General features: G+C 39.6%; 1 pseudogene; it reads left to right on the top strand.

Moving 5' to 3' along the window:
- Positions 1-3940: 3940 nt before the first annotated feature.
- On the top strand, positions 3941-17306 carry LOC146077137 (piRNA biogenesis protein EXD1-like; annotated as a pseudogene).
- Positions 17307-17698: the final 392 nt, after the last annotated feature.

The following is a 17698-nucleotide window of genomic DNA, read 5'->3' as shown; positions in this document are numbered from 1 at the left end:
AAAAATATATATATAGATGTGTTTTTTCCTATGCATGTGGGGGAGGGGGTGGGTGGGATTATGTATAAAATATGATATTGATGTGGAGAGCCGGCCGCACGCTTGATGGCCATTAATTAACTGCTCCTAAGAAGAAATAGGCGGTTAACAAGTAGATAGGGGTGGGAGAAGTAGGTACGCCTGGGGGGTCAGGAGGTACAGGGTGGGGGTGGGGGGATGGGGTATATGTTATGTTTGTCTAGGCAGGATTTTCTGTATATGTCTAAACACAAGTCAAAAGTAATCAAACACACGGAGACATTGAAGGAAATAATGGATTTAAAAATAACAATGAGGAACAGGAGAGAAGGGGTGGGGACATTCCAGCTGAGAAAGTACGGTGATGGTTAATGTACTAACATGGAATGTTAGGGGTCTTAACAATAAAATTAAAAGATCGTTAGTACTAAACCACTGTAAAATATTGGAGGCCGAAATTATCTGCCTGCAAGAAACGCATCTGTGTGGGGACCATCTAATGGCTCTAAAGCGCCCATGGATTGGTGCAACATTTCACGCCCCGTTTTCATCCACCTCTAGAGGGGTCTCAATATTAGTTAAGAAATCTGTCAATTTTGAAAGCCGAAAAGTTAAAACGGACCCAGGAGGCAGATTTATATTTATTGAAAGCAGTATTGACAACGTTGAGTTCTGTCTGCTAAGTGTTTATATTCCTCCGCCGTTCTCGTACGAGGTAATAAGGGCAGCAGTAGACTTTTCCATGTCGTTCCCTGAGAATCATGTGATATGTCTTGGAGACTTTAACAACATTATCTCCCCTCAGCTAGACCGGTGGAGTAGGGTCAATTTTGAGCCCCAAAGCGAGAAGAACAGGATGGAAAGATCCATGGAGAATTAAGTACCCAGATCTTTCTCAATTTTCTTGCTACTCAGCAACACACAGGGGCTTCTCCAGAATTGATTTAATCTTGACGTCAGAGAAATTAATTAATAAGATTGTGCATATAGCGTATAAAGCGCGGGGAATATCGGATCACTCTCCGCTAATTATGCAACTAGACCTGGAGAAATTTGTGGGGTATAGATCTTGGAAGCTACAACCATTATGGCTTTCACAGTTTAATCAGGTCGAGATAGAAGGGGAAATGATGGCCTTTTTTGAATCCAACGAGGGGTCCACCTCAAATATGTTTATGTGGGATGCTTTTAAAGCTTTCCTAAGAGGAATATTTATTAAAAAAATCTCTTTCCTCAAAGGGGTACATCGCAAGAGAGCACGCAATCTTGAGGCACAGATGATACAGCTAGAAGTAGTATATCAATCCAGCAAAACTGACCTAGATTGGAATAACTGGCAAAAAGCACAGGGTGAGTGGTTGGAGTATATGCAGGATGTAAATAGCCGTAGGCTCATATCAAGCTCACATAGGTGGTATTCGAGTTCAGATAAAGTTGGAAAATTTTTAGCATATCTAACAAGACAGGACAGACCGTCAAATATCATACCCAAAATAAAAACAGATTCAGGAGAAATTCTGACCTCCACCCCCAAGATAGTGGATGAGTTCGTGAAACACTATAAAGCAGTGTATCAGTCATATTTAATAAAGGATCAGGAGGAAATAGGGACCTTCTTGAAAGAAATAGAGCTCCCACAATTGTCTGTAGAAGCTAGGAGTCTCATGGATGCCCCAATGGGAATCGCAGAGGTAGAAAATGTAATCAGAACCCTGCCACTGGGGAAAGCCCCAGGCTTGGACGGGCTACCAGGGGAGGTATACCAAAAGTTTGAGAAAATATTGGCCCCACAGCTAGTCTCTGTATACCAAAATATGATGACAGAGGATGAGCTGCCACCATCAATGGCAGAAGCCTCGATTGTAGTCATACCAAAAAAGGGCAAAGATTTGATCAGGTCGGACTCATACAGACCAATATCATTAATCCCAACAGACGCAAAAATAATCGCCAAAGTGTTGGCGAACAGATTGAGTAGGGTCATTCAAAGTGTAGTCCATCCTGACCAAACAGGGTTTATGAGGGGGAAGTCCACGATGATCAACCTAAGAAGGGCATTCTCTTATATCCAGTATGCCAACAGGGCGGGGTTAGATGCCGTGTTGGCCTCATTTGAAGCCAACAAGGCATTTGACTCCGTCGAATGGAGCTACCTCTGGGCCACCCTTGAGGCATTTGGCTTCGGACTAACTTTTATTAAATGGCTGCGGATATTGTATAGGAACCCAAGCGCACGAATCTCCATAAATGGCTATACATCTACCCCATTCCTGTTGAATAGGGGGACTCGTCAAGGATGCCCCCTCTCACCATACATATTTGCGATAGCCATCGAACCCCTAGCATGTTTATTAAGATCAAGGCTGAACTGCCAAGGGACAGAGGTCGATGGGGGATTCCATTTAATTTCCTTATACGCAGACGACCTTCTGGTTGGCTTGGCCAGACCAGGAGAGAAGCTACAGGGGGTAACTGATCAGATCAGGCAGTTTGGGGAATACTCCGGGCTTACTATCAATTGGAGTAAATCCCACCTATTGGCAATAGGCGAGGAAAAGGTGGACGACGTTTGTACAAATACCCCCTTGGCAAAAGTATCCAGATTTAAATATCTGGGGATCGAAGTATCAGGACAACCTGAAAACTCTGTGAAAGAAAACATATCCCCAGCACTGGCAGAGGCGAGGAAGAAATGTAAGTGTTGGGTAAAACTCCCGTTGACACTCATCGGCCGTATAAATCTTGTCAAGATGATCATATTACCCAAAATCCTGTATATACTCCAACAGTCACCAATATATATTAAAAATGATATTTTTAGAAGTATAAACAGCATAATAACCACGTTCATATGGTGTAATAAACGACCCAGAGTTAAATTATCCACCCTCTGGAGAACGAAGGAAAAAGGGGGCCTAGCTGTACCTAATTTTAAAAACTATTACTATGCGGCCCAAATGGTACATTTAAATCTTTGGGTAAAGATGGAAGAGTCAACTAAGGAGCTGAGTAGCCTAGTAGAAAGTGTGGATAGGAATGCCACTCCGCTACAGTTGTTGGTATTAAATAGAACATCTAGGGAATATCCCCCTATAATAAATCAAGCCATTAGAATTTGGAGAGCTGTTTGTAAACTAGACAGATATGATGGAGTGGATCCAGAGGCATCTTTTCTGTCCTTGACAATAGCACATGAAATTAGAAAGCAGCAAGGTGGGAAACTATGGTTGCAATATGGCATATCCTCAGTAGGTCAATTATACCAAGATAAAGTGTTTAAAACCTTTGAGCAAATGCAGGTTGAATTTGGATTACCTAGACATATGTTCTTTAGATTTCTTCAGGTTCGGAGCACGCTAACCCAGTACAGTGCAGACAGGAAAGGGTGGCTGGAGGAAGCCCTGATTAAAAAATGTATCCAACAACTAAATCCTCGAAAGCGTATCACCAAACTGTATGGGTACATGATGACCAACATTAACGAGGCAGATCTATCTCAGCTTAGGCAGAGATGGACAAGAGATATCCCAGACATAAATGAAAACAACTGGCAGCGGGCACTAGCCACCCCAAAAAGGCAACAAACTCTATAAGAACTCAACAAGTACAGTTCAATATACTCCACAGGACATACATAACCCCAGCCAGGTTGAACAAAATAGATGGATTAAAAAAAGATGAGTGCCCAAAGTGTGGGGAGAATGGGGCTATGTTCTGGCACCTTTTGTGGGCTTGCAGGAAGGTGAATCACTTCTGGGAAAAGATATGCCAGATCATTAGTGGTATGGGGGTATCGAGGGATGTCCTCACAGTAACAAATTTGGTATTGGGACTCTGGTATAGAGAAAATATCTCTAGAGAGTTGGGAACACTTCTTTTGAATCTTACGTCACTGGCTAAGGTAATTATAGCACGTAATTGGATGGCAGGGAATGGCCCTGCAGTAGAGGAATGGATTAATCTGGTGAACATCACTTATGAACACGAAAAGTTTACATATGCCACAAGAGGTACTAGCACTAAATTTCAGGCAATTTGGGAATTATGGCACAGGTCAGAATATTATAAGATACAAGGAAAGACCACTTTTTCACAGTAAAAAAGTATAATAGGTAGAAAGTGGTGAGAAGGGAAAAGGGAAATATATATTTATGCATTTAACCTGTTAATAGTATCGTATAGAAGTAGTGAGGATTAAGGTAATTTGTAATTATTATGTCACATAAGGGGGGGGGGGGGGGGTGAGTCACGATTTCTGCAGCACATTCCTTGACTTCTTTTCTTTTTTAGTAGTCATCTTATTAAGTATATATATGCATACAAGTATAGAAAGTCACTAAATCTATATTTTTTTGTTCAAAAGAAGAAAAGAGAATATCTGTATGTTGTTTTCTTTTTCTCTTTTTTTCCCAACAAGAAGTAAGATCCATACGAGTTAAAGCCTAAATATAGAAATATTCAGCCCGATGCAATTCACAATGTAAATAGGTAGCTGTTTAACTCAAGCTTCAATAGATGGAAATATCTAATTAAAGCAATAGGAAGATAGGTGATAATTACTGACGGTCAGTATATCGGTAGAGAAATCTGGAGTGTGTAAAATAGCCTATTTATTAGAGTAACTGCGTATTTAATTGTAAATACAAAGACGAATCAGAATATATGTTTTTCTCCACCCAGTAAGAAAGGTTTTAGGAAGCAGAGAGGTGTTCCTCATTTGATGTGATATGATTCTATTGTTTACAAAGCTGTTATATGGTGTCGACGTGTGATGTAAAGTCCATAAAATTCCTGCGCATTTTATGTAACAAATGTATGTTTTAAAATGTTTGTCTGTTTCCTCATAAATAAAAACTCAATTAAAAATATTGTCTTAGATATTGCAACTGAGTAACGTTATATGATGTCATCTGATAGCGCCGCCTGGCTGGGCGTGGACGCTGGCTGAGTGGCGCGGTGTTCATTATTTAAACTGCGGCTATGTGTAAGATCAATGAGCCTGACGATAATACTTAAGTGTATTGAAACGTTGCTGTGTCATCGTTGTCTGCAATAAAGCACTTTGAAAACTGGCTGGAGTGCGACACGTCTGTGGATTATAAATAGCTTTTTTGCTGTGTGGGCACCCGCCGAAGCTGAAATTCTAAGTGGCTGTGCCGGATCTCCTGTTTATTATATATATATATATATATATATATATATATATATATATATATATATATATATATATATATATATATATATATACATACAGAAAAGTCCGGTCAATATGCGCAAATAATCCCTTGTAAGGATAGGAGAACTGTCCATATGCTGGTAGATCATGTAGTGCAGCTGTATTCTGGCGAGAGGTAACACCAACACCTCAAGAAGAAGCACATGTAGAAGAAAAAACCAGAGAGCGCACGATGTGATTATAAACGTAAAGAGCACTTTTACTGTAATAATATAGTCACATACATGTAAGGTTTAAAACAGCAGGCATGCAAAGGTATATTAACCCGGAGAAGCAGATCAGGCATCCACACGCTGACACGGATAGCGAGGTAGCAGCTGAGAACTCCAAGCCGGGACCAAAGACAGATCAGACGACGTCACAGCGTCAACACGTCATCCAGGACCGCCCCAACGCGTTTCGTCATTAGATGACTTCGTCAGGAGGCGTATCCCAACATAATCATGGAAGCACTTAAATACCTTCAACTTACTGATTGACAGGAGGTAAAATTTACATTTAAAGTGACCGTGCATAAAAAATAACAAATAGTGTGCAACAAACTGCGATACAATGATACATGAATACATAATGTCATACAATATACAAGAATAATTTGCAGAATACATAAATATATATAAAAAGTACAAAAATATACAAAAATACAAATATATAAAAATACAAATATAAAAATACAAAAATCGAAATACACAAACAAAATACATAAAATCCAGCTAAGGTAAAAACGAAGGATGCCGACACAGAGACCACACGCCAAAGGTCACCATCTACAGACTATAGCAAGGATAAAGGGGTGACAGCCCAACAACAGTATCCCGCCAATCTATAGAAGGTTTACAATGGTTTAATGTAGAAAAGGAACTATGTCAACACCCTCGTTAAGACCGGCTGGGGACATGGTGTTCATAGTAAAAATCCAGTAAGTCTCCCTACGGCTCAATTTATTTAAAACATCACCACCTCTTTCGTCGAGGGTGACATGTTCCAACGCTTTAAAAGAAAAGAAATCAAGATTAGAATTACAACAACTTGTGTTGTCTACATGTTGTCTACATGTAGACAACTTGTGTTGTCTACATGTTGTCCTGTCGATGTGGCAAGAGATATATTGGGAAGACGAAGCGCCCACTTAAGTTAAGAATACTTGAACATACTAGGAGTATTCGAAACAAGTCTGTGTTACATAGTGTTCCTAGACACTTTGCATCTTGTTGTAATTCTAATCTTGATTTCTTTTCTTTTAAAGCGTTGGAACATGTCACCCTCGACGAAAGAGGTGGTGATGTTTTAAATAAATTGAGCCGTAGGGAGACTTACTGGATTTTTACTATGAACACCATGTCCCCAGCCGGTCTTAACGAGGGTGTTGACATAGTTCCTTTTCTACATTAAACCATTGTAAACCTTCTATAGATTGGCGGGATACTGTTGTTGGGCTGTCACCCCTTTATCCTTGCTATAGTCTGTAGATGGTGACCTTTGGCGTGTGGTCTCTGTGTCGGCATCCTTCGTTTTTACCTTAGCTGGATTTTATGTATTTTGTTTGTGTATTTCGATTTTTGTATTTTTGTATTTGTATTTTTATATATTTGTATTTTTGTATATTTTTGTACTTTTTATATATATTTATGTATTCTGCAAATTATTCTTGTATATTGTATGACATTATGTATTCATGTATCATTGTATCGCAGTTTGTTGCACACTATTTGTTATTTTTTATGCACGGTCACTTTAAATGTAAATTTTACCTCCTGTCAATCAGTAAGTTGAAGGTATTTAAGTGCTTCCATGATTATGTTGGGATACGCCTCCTGACGAAGTCATCTAATGACGAAACGCGTTGGGGCGGTCCTGGATGACGTGTTGACGCTGTGACGTCGTCTGATCTGTCTTTGGTCCCGGCTTGGAGTTCTCAGCTGCTACCTCGCTATCCGCGTCAGCGTGTGGATGCCTGATCTGCTTCTCCGGGTTAATATACCTTTGCATGCCTGCTGTTTTAAACCTTACATGTATGTGACTATATTATTACAGTAAAAGTGCTCTTTACGTTTATAATCACATCGTGCGCTCTCTGGTTTTTTCTTCTACATATATATATATATATATATATATATATATATATATATATAGAGAGAGAGAGAGAGAGAGGAAACAAATTATTGTTGGGTGCCAGTTGTGTGCAATGTTTAGTTATATGCTACAAATAAAGATGCTTATTTTATTTAAAAAATCGGTACTTGTGTACTAGCACGGCGCCCACAATATTTGGTTGCACGACATATAATTGCATCGCATCGCATGGCATACACCCGGTGCACTGTGATGCAATGCGATTTAAAATTGTATAAGCCCCCTATACAATGTTTAATTGTAAAAGCACCCTAATGGGGGCTTACAATGTTAAATGCACCCCCACGCCACCCCCACTATGAACGTGAACCCGAAGCGTGGCAAGCACGCGAGGGGCGGCGGTACGCGTCCTACGACCTTTTCATACCCCCACTATCCACGTCAGCATGGAGTTGATTCTATATAGTGTGGCGAACGCAGCGAGCCACCGAGCCCGAAGCGTGGCGAGCGCAGTGAGCCCCGCGAGGCTAGGGAACTACTGGGCTAGGGAACTACTGTTCAAAAGTTTGGGGTCACCTAGACAAATACTTGTTTTACATGTAACCTGGCTTTTATTTATCTAATGAGTTGCAAAATGAATAAAACATATTGTCAAGACATTGGCCTTCAAACTTTGCTTTTGTCAAAGAATGCTCCTTTTGCAGCAATTACAGCATTGCAGGCCTTTGGCATTCTAGCTGGTAATTTGTTGAGGTAATCTGAATAAATTTCACCCCACGATTCCTGAAGCACCTCCCAAAAGTTGGATTGTCTTGATGGGCACTTCATGCATACCATACGGTCAAGCTGCTCCCATAAGAGCTCAATGGGGTTGAGATCTGGTGACTGAGCTGGCCACTCCATTACAGACAGAATGCCAGCTGCCTGTTTCTTCCCTAAATAGTTCTTGCATAATTTGGAGGTGTGTTTTGGGTCATTGTCCTGTTGGAGGAGGAAATTGACTCCAATCAAGCGCTGTCCACATGGTATGGCATGGTGTTGCAAAATGGAGATTTCTGGTGCCTCCTATACCTATTTAACCTTTAATCAGTCTCTTCTCTGCCATGCATCGCTCACCTCCCACCAACACATTTTCTATGCATGGGGGAGGCAGCAGAATGTTTGGTTTAATCTGCTCCTTGGATCGCTTTCTGCCACTCCTGGTCCAGTTCCAGTAAACCGTAAATGCTCCATGTTGGAGCCCAGGTTTCATTTCTTTACCATTTGTTCAGTTGCGACATTGTGGACAGTGTTCTCATTGCTATTGAGTCCACGCTTGCTAATTTCCCTCTGGGATCTTCAGAGTTTCCCCATGATAGGCAACTAGGTTTCTTCTATGTTTTGTTTGCTGGTTTGTCTGTTGTCAGTGGTGTGCTATTAGTTAGTTTTATATTCCAGTTAGGTCCCTGTTAGTCAGTTTCACCTTTTGACTGTCTCTGAAGGATCGCCAGTACCTTGTCTAACCATAAGACCTGATTGCACCGGAGTTGGGGTAGAGTTAATTTTCCCTTTCAAATGTGCCGATTAAAGGTGAAGCCTTATCATCTGCAGGTACTGGCCATCCATTGGGACAGATCAACAGAGGCAGTGTAGGGTATGCTGTGGCCATCCTAAACAGCAGTCACAGCTGTGGGGTAACACCCAAAAAACATAAAATAAGTGACCTCAAGGTATTTGATAAAAGGCAATTAAGACTATTATCGTCTCCCTATGTTTTTAAAGTCACTATCTGTCAATTAATTATTTTCGTGTGTGAACCTTACTCTTTTTTTTGTCTGTATGGCATTTATCCTGAGTGGATTTTTGGCCACGAATTTAGTGTATTTCAATAAAAGTTAAGTTTTTTAGCTCCATTATGAGCGCAGTGGCTGAACCATACCAAACAGTACGTAACCCAGTGCTGATCCCTACTATACAAAATTTAACGTAGTGCCTGGTAGACTTTACTGCGGGTATATTGTCCAACTTTGGGTATTCATGATATAACTACAACTACAGAACTATACATTATAATTTTTAGCTAATTAAATAAAATATATACATTAATTGTTATTAATGCATGCCCCAACAAAAATAGAGTACTTTGTCTTTAACCTTCAAAATGGAGTGATAGCCTTCCTTATTCAAAATCACTTTTACCTTGTACAAATATCCCACTTTACCAGCACCAAAGCAGCCCCAGACCATCACATTACCTCCACTATGCTTGACAGATGGTGTCAGACACTCTTCCAGCAATTTTTTTCACTTTTTCTGCATCTCACAAATGTTCTTATGTGTGATCCAAACCCCTGAAACTTTGATTCCTTTGTCTATAACACTTTTTTAAATTTCCCTCTGTTCAATGTATGTGTTCTTTTGTCAATATTAATATTTTTCCTTTAAATGGCCTGGCTCAGATATGACTTTTTCTTTGCTACTCTGCCTAGAAGGCCAGCATCTTAGAGATACCTCTTCACTGTAGACGTTAACACTGGCGCTTTGTGGATACAATTTAATGAAGCTGCAAGTTGAGGACCTGCGAGGCATCTATTTCTCAAAATTTGAGACTCTAATGTACTTGTCTTCTTGCTCAGTTGTGCACCGGGGGCCTCCCACTTCTCTTTATATTCTGGTTAGAGCCTGTTTGTTCTCTGAAGGATTTAGTACACACCATTGTAGGAAATGTTCAGTTTTTTGGCAAATTCTTGTATGGAATAACCTTAATTTCGAAGAACAAGAATATAATAGAGTTTCACATGAAGGTTCTCTTTCTTACCATTTTGAGAGTATAATCAGTGGCGTAGCTATAGCTCCGCAGCCCCCGCGGTGGCGGGGAGGCGCAGACAACATGTGGGCACCGTGGGTCTGCGGGGCTATAGTTACCCGCTGCTGTCTTGTCTGCCTTCATGGTCCCATCTCTCCATCTCCCGGCACCGGCTCCTGCTGCTATAATGAAAATGGACTCTTAGAAAATGGCTGCACCCATACTGCAGACAGTTTTCTGTCTGCAGTATGGGGGCAGCCATTTTCTAAGAGTCCATTTTCATTATAGCAGCAGGAGCCGGCGACGGGACCGTGACTGCAGATTCGGCCGGGCAGGTACAAGCATCGGGGGGGGGGGGTGCGCCGAGGGGAGGGGGAGGGCAGGGGGGGGGGCGCCGAAAATTTCGCGGCGGGGGGGGGGCGCATAATAGGTAGTTACGCCACTGAGTATAGACCACCCACAAATGTGATGCTCCAGATACTTAAGTAGCACAAAGGAAAGCCAAATTTATAGCTTCTCTAATGGGCAAACCAATTTTCAGCTTTACTAACAAAATTGCACAAGGGTTTTCAAGAGTTTTCTAATCATCCATTAGTCTTCTAATGTGATTAGTAAACACAATGTACCATTAGAACATTGGAGTGATGGTTGATGAAAATGGGTCTCTATACACCTATCTGGATATTCCTTTAAAAGTCAGACATTTGAAGCTAGTATAGTCATTTACCATACTTACAATGTAGATAGTGTATTTCTGATTAATTTAATGTCATCTTCACTGAAAAAACAGTGCTTTTCTGTTTTCTTTTTTTTTAAAGGGAATTTTGAATGGCAGTGTATATATTTTGTGGCTTTTGTTTATTTTTAGACCAGTATTGTCAGGTTTTTTAGCCTTCCTAATCATAGGGACATCTCAGGGTGCTGCATTTTTTAAATCTATTTCTGTCATTGCAGAAGATACAATCTTTTTGTAGAAGCTGGCAAATCTCAGCTAGTGAATTTAACTGGTGCAGAAACCCAGAACTTTGACTAATATATAGGGCATTAACCCTTTATTGCTGCATCACAATGATGCAGTGCAGCCCAGAGCTACTAATATAGGGGCAGCATTAACATAATAATGCTCAGTTGGTTACTTGCCACCCTATTACTGTATGAGTCACCGTGTAAAGTTGTTGTAATTTTTTAAAATAACATACAGATGATTACATTTTTTGTTACTTTTTATTATTAAAATGTGTGTGTTCAAGACCAGGCAGAAACTCTGTGTAACAATAATGCTCAGTAGATGCCATGTTAATTTGTTAATAATATGTGCACAGCATGAAGTTGCTATCATTAGTTAAGAAAATTCAATTTTTTTCTACAACTTGTGTGTGTTCAAGGCCAGGCAATGTCAGCGTGTTACAATAAAAAAGATGCTGTTCCACTGCGCTAATAATGTTGTCAGGTACACAGTATTGGAGAGAGTGTGTGGGGGACCTGCACCATATATTTCAATAAGAATTAACAATTTGTGGATGGCAAGGCTGTCAGTCAGGAGGGACTTTAATATATATTCCCCTGCTGGCTTAGGGTGCTGTCTACTGATTTAGATATAGGTACACAATAAGAAAAGAGAAAAGAAATCAGTTTAATTGGACGCACTCCTCATCCACATACTCTTCAATGACTCAAAAATAAAATTATTATATCGTGCCCGAAGGTGTATGCTTTATTAATATAAATAACTCTACACAGTATTGCCACAATCATTGGTATATAATTGTAAATTGCCCTTCCCCCATCTCAAATGCTTTTGCAAAATATGCAAAGTTATGAGACAAAATCTATAGAACCTCTAACGTCTATAAAACAGACAAAACACATTTCTTTGGGAAGATAACATCTAAACATTTAATTCATTACAGAAATAATCTGCCTTTTTGTTTTGCAATTTTATCTATTTCCCAGTCTAGATTCAGAACACCTTTTTACTATCTCTTCTTATCTCCTGTATGTCTGCATGCACCAGATTTGAAATGAAAAACTAATGGTATTTAGTCAGACTATCATAATATTAACAGCATAACAACTTTTTGTACAGTATGAATGTGCTGCTGGTAATATGAGTTTAAAACATCTATTAAATTTGGTCATTATGTATCCGAGAGGAATATTTACTAAAAGTAATGTTACATAAATTGTTATCAATTTCAAATTGATAAAAATTGATGTACATAAATTGATGATGTGCTTCCAGAATCAAAGCACACTTTTACTAAAATTTACAAATCAATACCAAAACTCAAGTATTATTAAAACCATGATTTACTTTAACTCCTGAAATACAAAATTTATTAAGTTTGTTTTTCACATTGAAAATAATTAAAAATCATTGAAAAGTCAACCTTTATATAAATATGCTGTATGAGTCACATGAGTAGTGTCATCAATGGAAAGAGTAAAACAAGCAATCAACAGATAAAAAGCTTCTATTTATAGTAAAACAATCAATGTTCTTCTATTATTGGAGTCTTGTTCAACTAATATAAAAAATGATACTGTTAAATGAAGCTCTATATGAAATATAATTAATCCATCCAATTTCTAAATTGATAATTGAAAACTGTATTTCTTATTAATGACAAAACTATTTGATGGTCTTTTTTATTTGAGATTTTCAGTGCTGTATTAAATTAGAGTAATTAAAAACTTCCCTCTAAGTTATATTTATTTTATACTGTGCACTGAAATAAAACAGACTGCAAAGATTAATTGACTTGTTTCTTTTAGTAGTAAAATGCATATAAAACAATAGGGGGCCAGCATATTGATAACTACAAGTAATGATCATTATGTTAGAAAAGTTGATTATTTTTGTTTTATTTTCCTCCTCAATCACACTAGGCTATTTATGCACTTCACAGACTTTTTATATTATTGTTTATGAAAGCCCCCCCAAAATGCTCCTGACTGTGTTTAATTATATGGAATTCAATTATAATAAATGCAGCACAAATGTTGGTTTAATTATCTGCTTCATAAATGATGCTTTCCATATCCCTTAGATACATCAATAAACTTTTTTCTAAGATAAGATTCACATAGTCACAGGTTTGAACATTTGTCGCTGTATTATACATTTACATTGCTTGGCATAATATATTAGACAATGAATTAAATACATCTGAAAGTGATAGAAAATACAACTATTACTACTACTACTACAACTTCTACTACTAGTGCTACTACTACTAGAATGGGTTACATTCAGTGATGTCCAGAATTGTTGTCTTCCTGAAAAATCCAGGTATATCTATTCAATGCAGCAATTTATGGATGGTCTTTCCAGCAATGCAGGTTTGACTTTGGTAAAAAGTTGACTGCATCAGCAGAAATAGTTGAAAATGGCTGCATTAATAACTAAAACACGTGGATCATTGAGTAATCCACCGATCCATGTGTTTTTTCCGACCATGATGATTTTTTTGACAGTCGAAAAATAGGTACTTGAATTAAATAGGTAAACTGCAAATTTGACCGAAAATCATCAAAAAGTGCTGATTTTCCTACTGTTGGCAAAATCGGTACGGATTGAATACTAGGGATGTGTACCGGGCACTTTTCATATTCTGTGAAACACATTTTGGGTCTGTATCTCGGGCAGTGTTTTGGATCTGGATCTGTTCCAAAAATACAGCACCATTTTCGTGTTTTGTGTTTTGTGTTTTGGGTTCTGTTTTTATTTTGCTCTACACTATTATTAACCTCAATGTCATTAATTTCCACTAATTTCCAGTCTATTCTGAACACCTCACAATATTGTTTTAGGGCAAAAGGTTGCACCAAGGTAGCTGGATAACTATAGTAAGAAACACAAGTGTGCAGCACAAACATGTGGCATATCTAGGAGTGGCACTGCAGCGGCAGACAGGATGGCTGTTTGAAAAACTAGGCCCCAAAAAGCACATAATGGCAAAAAAGGTGCAAGATGGAATTGTCGTTGGGCCCTCCCACCCACCCATTTGTTGCGTTAATAGGACATGCACACTTTAACAAACCAATTATTTCTGTGACAGGGTCTGCCACATGACTATGGCTGAAATTATTGGTTTGTTTGGGCTCCACAAAAAAAGCAGCAAGTCACCTCTCCCTATACAAACTGGCTCTATAGAGGCAAGATGTCATCCTCATCCAATTCATTTTGATGAACATCATCTTCTCCACAATTTGCGGAAGCAACCCTCTACACTACTCACTGACCATGTTCCCCGCTGCACTAAAAACTCTTTCAGAGTACACACTGGAGTGGGGACAACTCAGGTAAAATAGAGCAAGTTTGACTTTGTACAGTGGGCTTCCAAATTGCCTTTTTTGTTCTGCCAGTACAGGTAAGGACTGTCTGGTATGTCTACTTGGATGCTGTCGCCAAAGTAATCCTCCAGCACAGTGATGGTAAGGTTCCGGCATTGCAACCACCAAGACATTCTGACTCTCCTTGGGGATTTGTATTAAAATGTCTTTAGGAGGGTGCGGTTGTTTGCAGTTGCTGCCGGTGGTGTGTGCTGTGCTTGGTCCTGTGCCTGTAATACACGTTTATCATGGACATAATAACTGATACCAGCTTCCTAACAAAGGTCATTGGGAACAATATCAAATTTACAACCACCAATGGATGCTTTCTGGGTGTGCCAATGAGTATTGATGCGAGCTGTACAATCACTTTAAGAAAAGTTAAGGATTTGGCAACTGGGAAAGAAGTGCCTGGAACAAAAATCCTCTTTGGGCATACCATTCTGAAAGTGAAACCACGAAGAATCATCTGGTCCTTCAAGTCAAGAGCCAGAAAATACAGCTAATGAAAGAGATACAACCTTATCACAAGATGCTGGGAAACCTACCGGGGAAATGAGAGAGCCTGATCTACCTGCACCGCATGGAATGCATGACAGTATCCTACAGGCCATTTAATGGGCAGTTGAGGATGAAGATGCAGACTATGTTGTGAAAGACCAGTTTCAGCCTATGCTTGGTCCTGCAATTTGATAGCTATGAACCAAAAAGTCCTGAGCTTATGTGCAGTGGGACTGAACTTGTGTCGCCATGGAAAGTTGTGCTGGCTGCATGTGGCTTCAAAAAGATGCATTTATCTTTTTGATGTCCTTCTCTTGGGGCCTGGAGTTTTCAGAAATGGGCTATAAATGGTGCTTGAAGACAAAAGCCTTCTAAATGTGGTTCATGACTGTCACTGGCTGGGGGATGTCTCGTCCAACCAATATGGGGTGGTTCTTAGAAATGTCTTTGTCACACAGGTAGGAGATGTATACCTGTTCTTCATGGAAACCGAGGGCTTCCTTCCTAATCATATGTGTTCACTTAAGGAATGTTTGCCTCAACATCTCAACATGCCGTCTTCACAAGTTTCATTCCTGACTTACAAGCGTACTTTAATAAAGGATAACCCCAATATATGGCTTGATCGTCCAATTTCTTCACATTTGAAACTTTCTGTTTTCCAGCAAGTTAGGTGAGAGGAAGCAATACACGAATACATTATCAATGGCAAAGGGTTTCTTACCCGGGTGGAAAAGACAAGCCAATGAATGCACTGAGGAAGCTGGCTTTGAATCTCAGCAGTGGGATTGCTCAGCTCTGTGAAGATTACCAACCTCCTCGCAATAAATTGCAAAAGCAAGAAGTGGATTGCAAATAGTTGTATGCAATTAAGATGAGTCCACTTATCTTACATATCATTGACTCTCAGCAGTTGGATTGCTCAGCTCTGTGATTATTATTACCAACTGTCTCACAATACATTGCTGAAGCAAGAAGTGGAGTGCAAACAGTTGTATGCAATTAAAGATGAGTCCACTTCTCTAATCTTACATATCATTGACTCTCAGCAGTGGGATTGCTGAGCTCTGTGATTATTACCAACTGCCTCGCAATACATTGCTGAAGCAAGAAGTGGATTGCAAACAGTTGTATGCAATTAAAGACAAATCCACTTATCTTACATATCAGAAATGGGCTATAAATGGTGCTTGAAGACAAAAGCCTTCTAAATGTGGTTCATGACTGTCACTGGCTGGGGGATGTCTCGTCCAACCAATATGGGGTGGTTCTTAGAAATGTCTTTGTCACACAGGTAGGAGATGTATACCTGTTCTTCATGGAAACCGAGGGCTTCCTTCCTAATCATATGTGTTCACTTAAGGAATGTTTGCCTCAACATCTCAACATGCCGTCTTCACAAGTTTCATTCCTGACTTACAAGCGTACTTTAATAAAGGATAACCCCAATATATGGCTTGATCGTCCAATTTCTTCACATTTGAAACTTTCTGTTTTCCAGCAAGTTAGGTGAGAGGAAGCAATACACGAATACATTATCAATGGCAAAGGGTTTCTTACCCGGGTGGAAAAGACAAGCCAATGAATGCACTGAGGAAGCTGGCTTTGAATCTCAGCAGTGGGATTGCTCAGCTCTGTGAAGATTACCAACCTCCTCGCAATAAATTGCAAAAGCAAGAAGTGGATTGCAAATAGTTGTATGCAATTAAGGTGAGTCCACTTATCTTACATATCATTGACTCTCAGCAGTTGGATTGCTCAGCTCTGTGATTATTATTACCAACTGTCTCACAATACATTGCTGAAGCAAGAAGTGGAGTGCAAACAGTTGTATGCAATTAAAGACAAATCCACTTATCTTACATATCAATGACTCTCAGCAGTGGGATTAATGAATGGTGATGCAAAATGGAATTGTCCTTGGGCCCTCCACCTACCCTTATCTTGCAGAAATAGGATGGCACATGTTAGCTGATTTTACATCATTGGTTGATGGGTATTTAAATACATGTATAGCCAAGGAGCAGTGGATGATTTGGGCCGCAAGGAGATTAGCTCGGAGCTGCCAAAAGAAATTCAGCAACTTTGTGTTTTCCATCAAGTTAGGCGAGACTTACAAGCTGACTTGCAAGCAGTTTAATAAACGATAACCCTACTATATGGCATGATCATCTGTCTACACATTTGCTGAAAGAATTCGCTCTGGAAGTCTTACACTGCTTGGCTCTGCGCCTAGCACAGTTGGATGCCATGTTAGCTGATTTTACATCACTGGGATATGGGTATTTAAATACATATCACCAAGGAGCAGCGGATGATTTGGGCTGCACAGAGATCTGCTCGGAGCTTCCAAAATAAATAGTTTTCCAGCAAATTAGGCGAGAGATTGTACACAAATACATTGTCAATGGCCAAGGGTTTCTTATGCAGGTGGAAAAGACAAGCCAATGAATGCACCAAGGAAGCTGACTAACTATAGTAAGCCACACAAGTGTGGAGCACAAAAATGTGGCTCATCTAGGAGTGGCATTGCAACGGCAGACAGGGTGGCTGTTTGAAAAACTAGGCCCCACAAAGCACAAAATGGTATAAAAGAGGTGCAAGATGGAATTATCATTGGGCCCTCCCACCCACCCTTATGTTGTTTAAATAGGACATGCACACTTTAACAAACAATCATTTCAGCGACAGGGTCTGCCACACGACTGTGACTAAAATAATTGCTTTGTTTGGGCCCCCACAAAAAAAGA

Source organism: Crinia signifera, chromosome 1 (assembly GCF_055691185.1).
Source record: "Crinia signifera chromosome 1, ASM5569118v1, whole genome shotgun sequence".
NCBI lineage: Eukaryota > Metazoa > Chordata > Amphibia > Anura > Myobatrachidae > Crinia > Crinia signifera.
The sequence above is the reverse complement of the archived record's forward strand: the minus strand, read 5'-3'. Positions and strand labels throughout refer to the sequence as shown.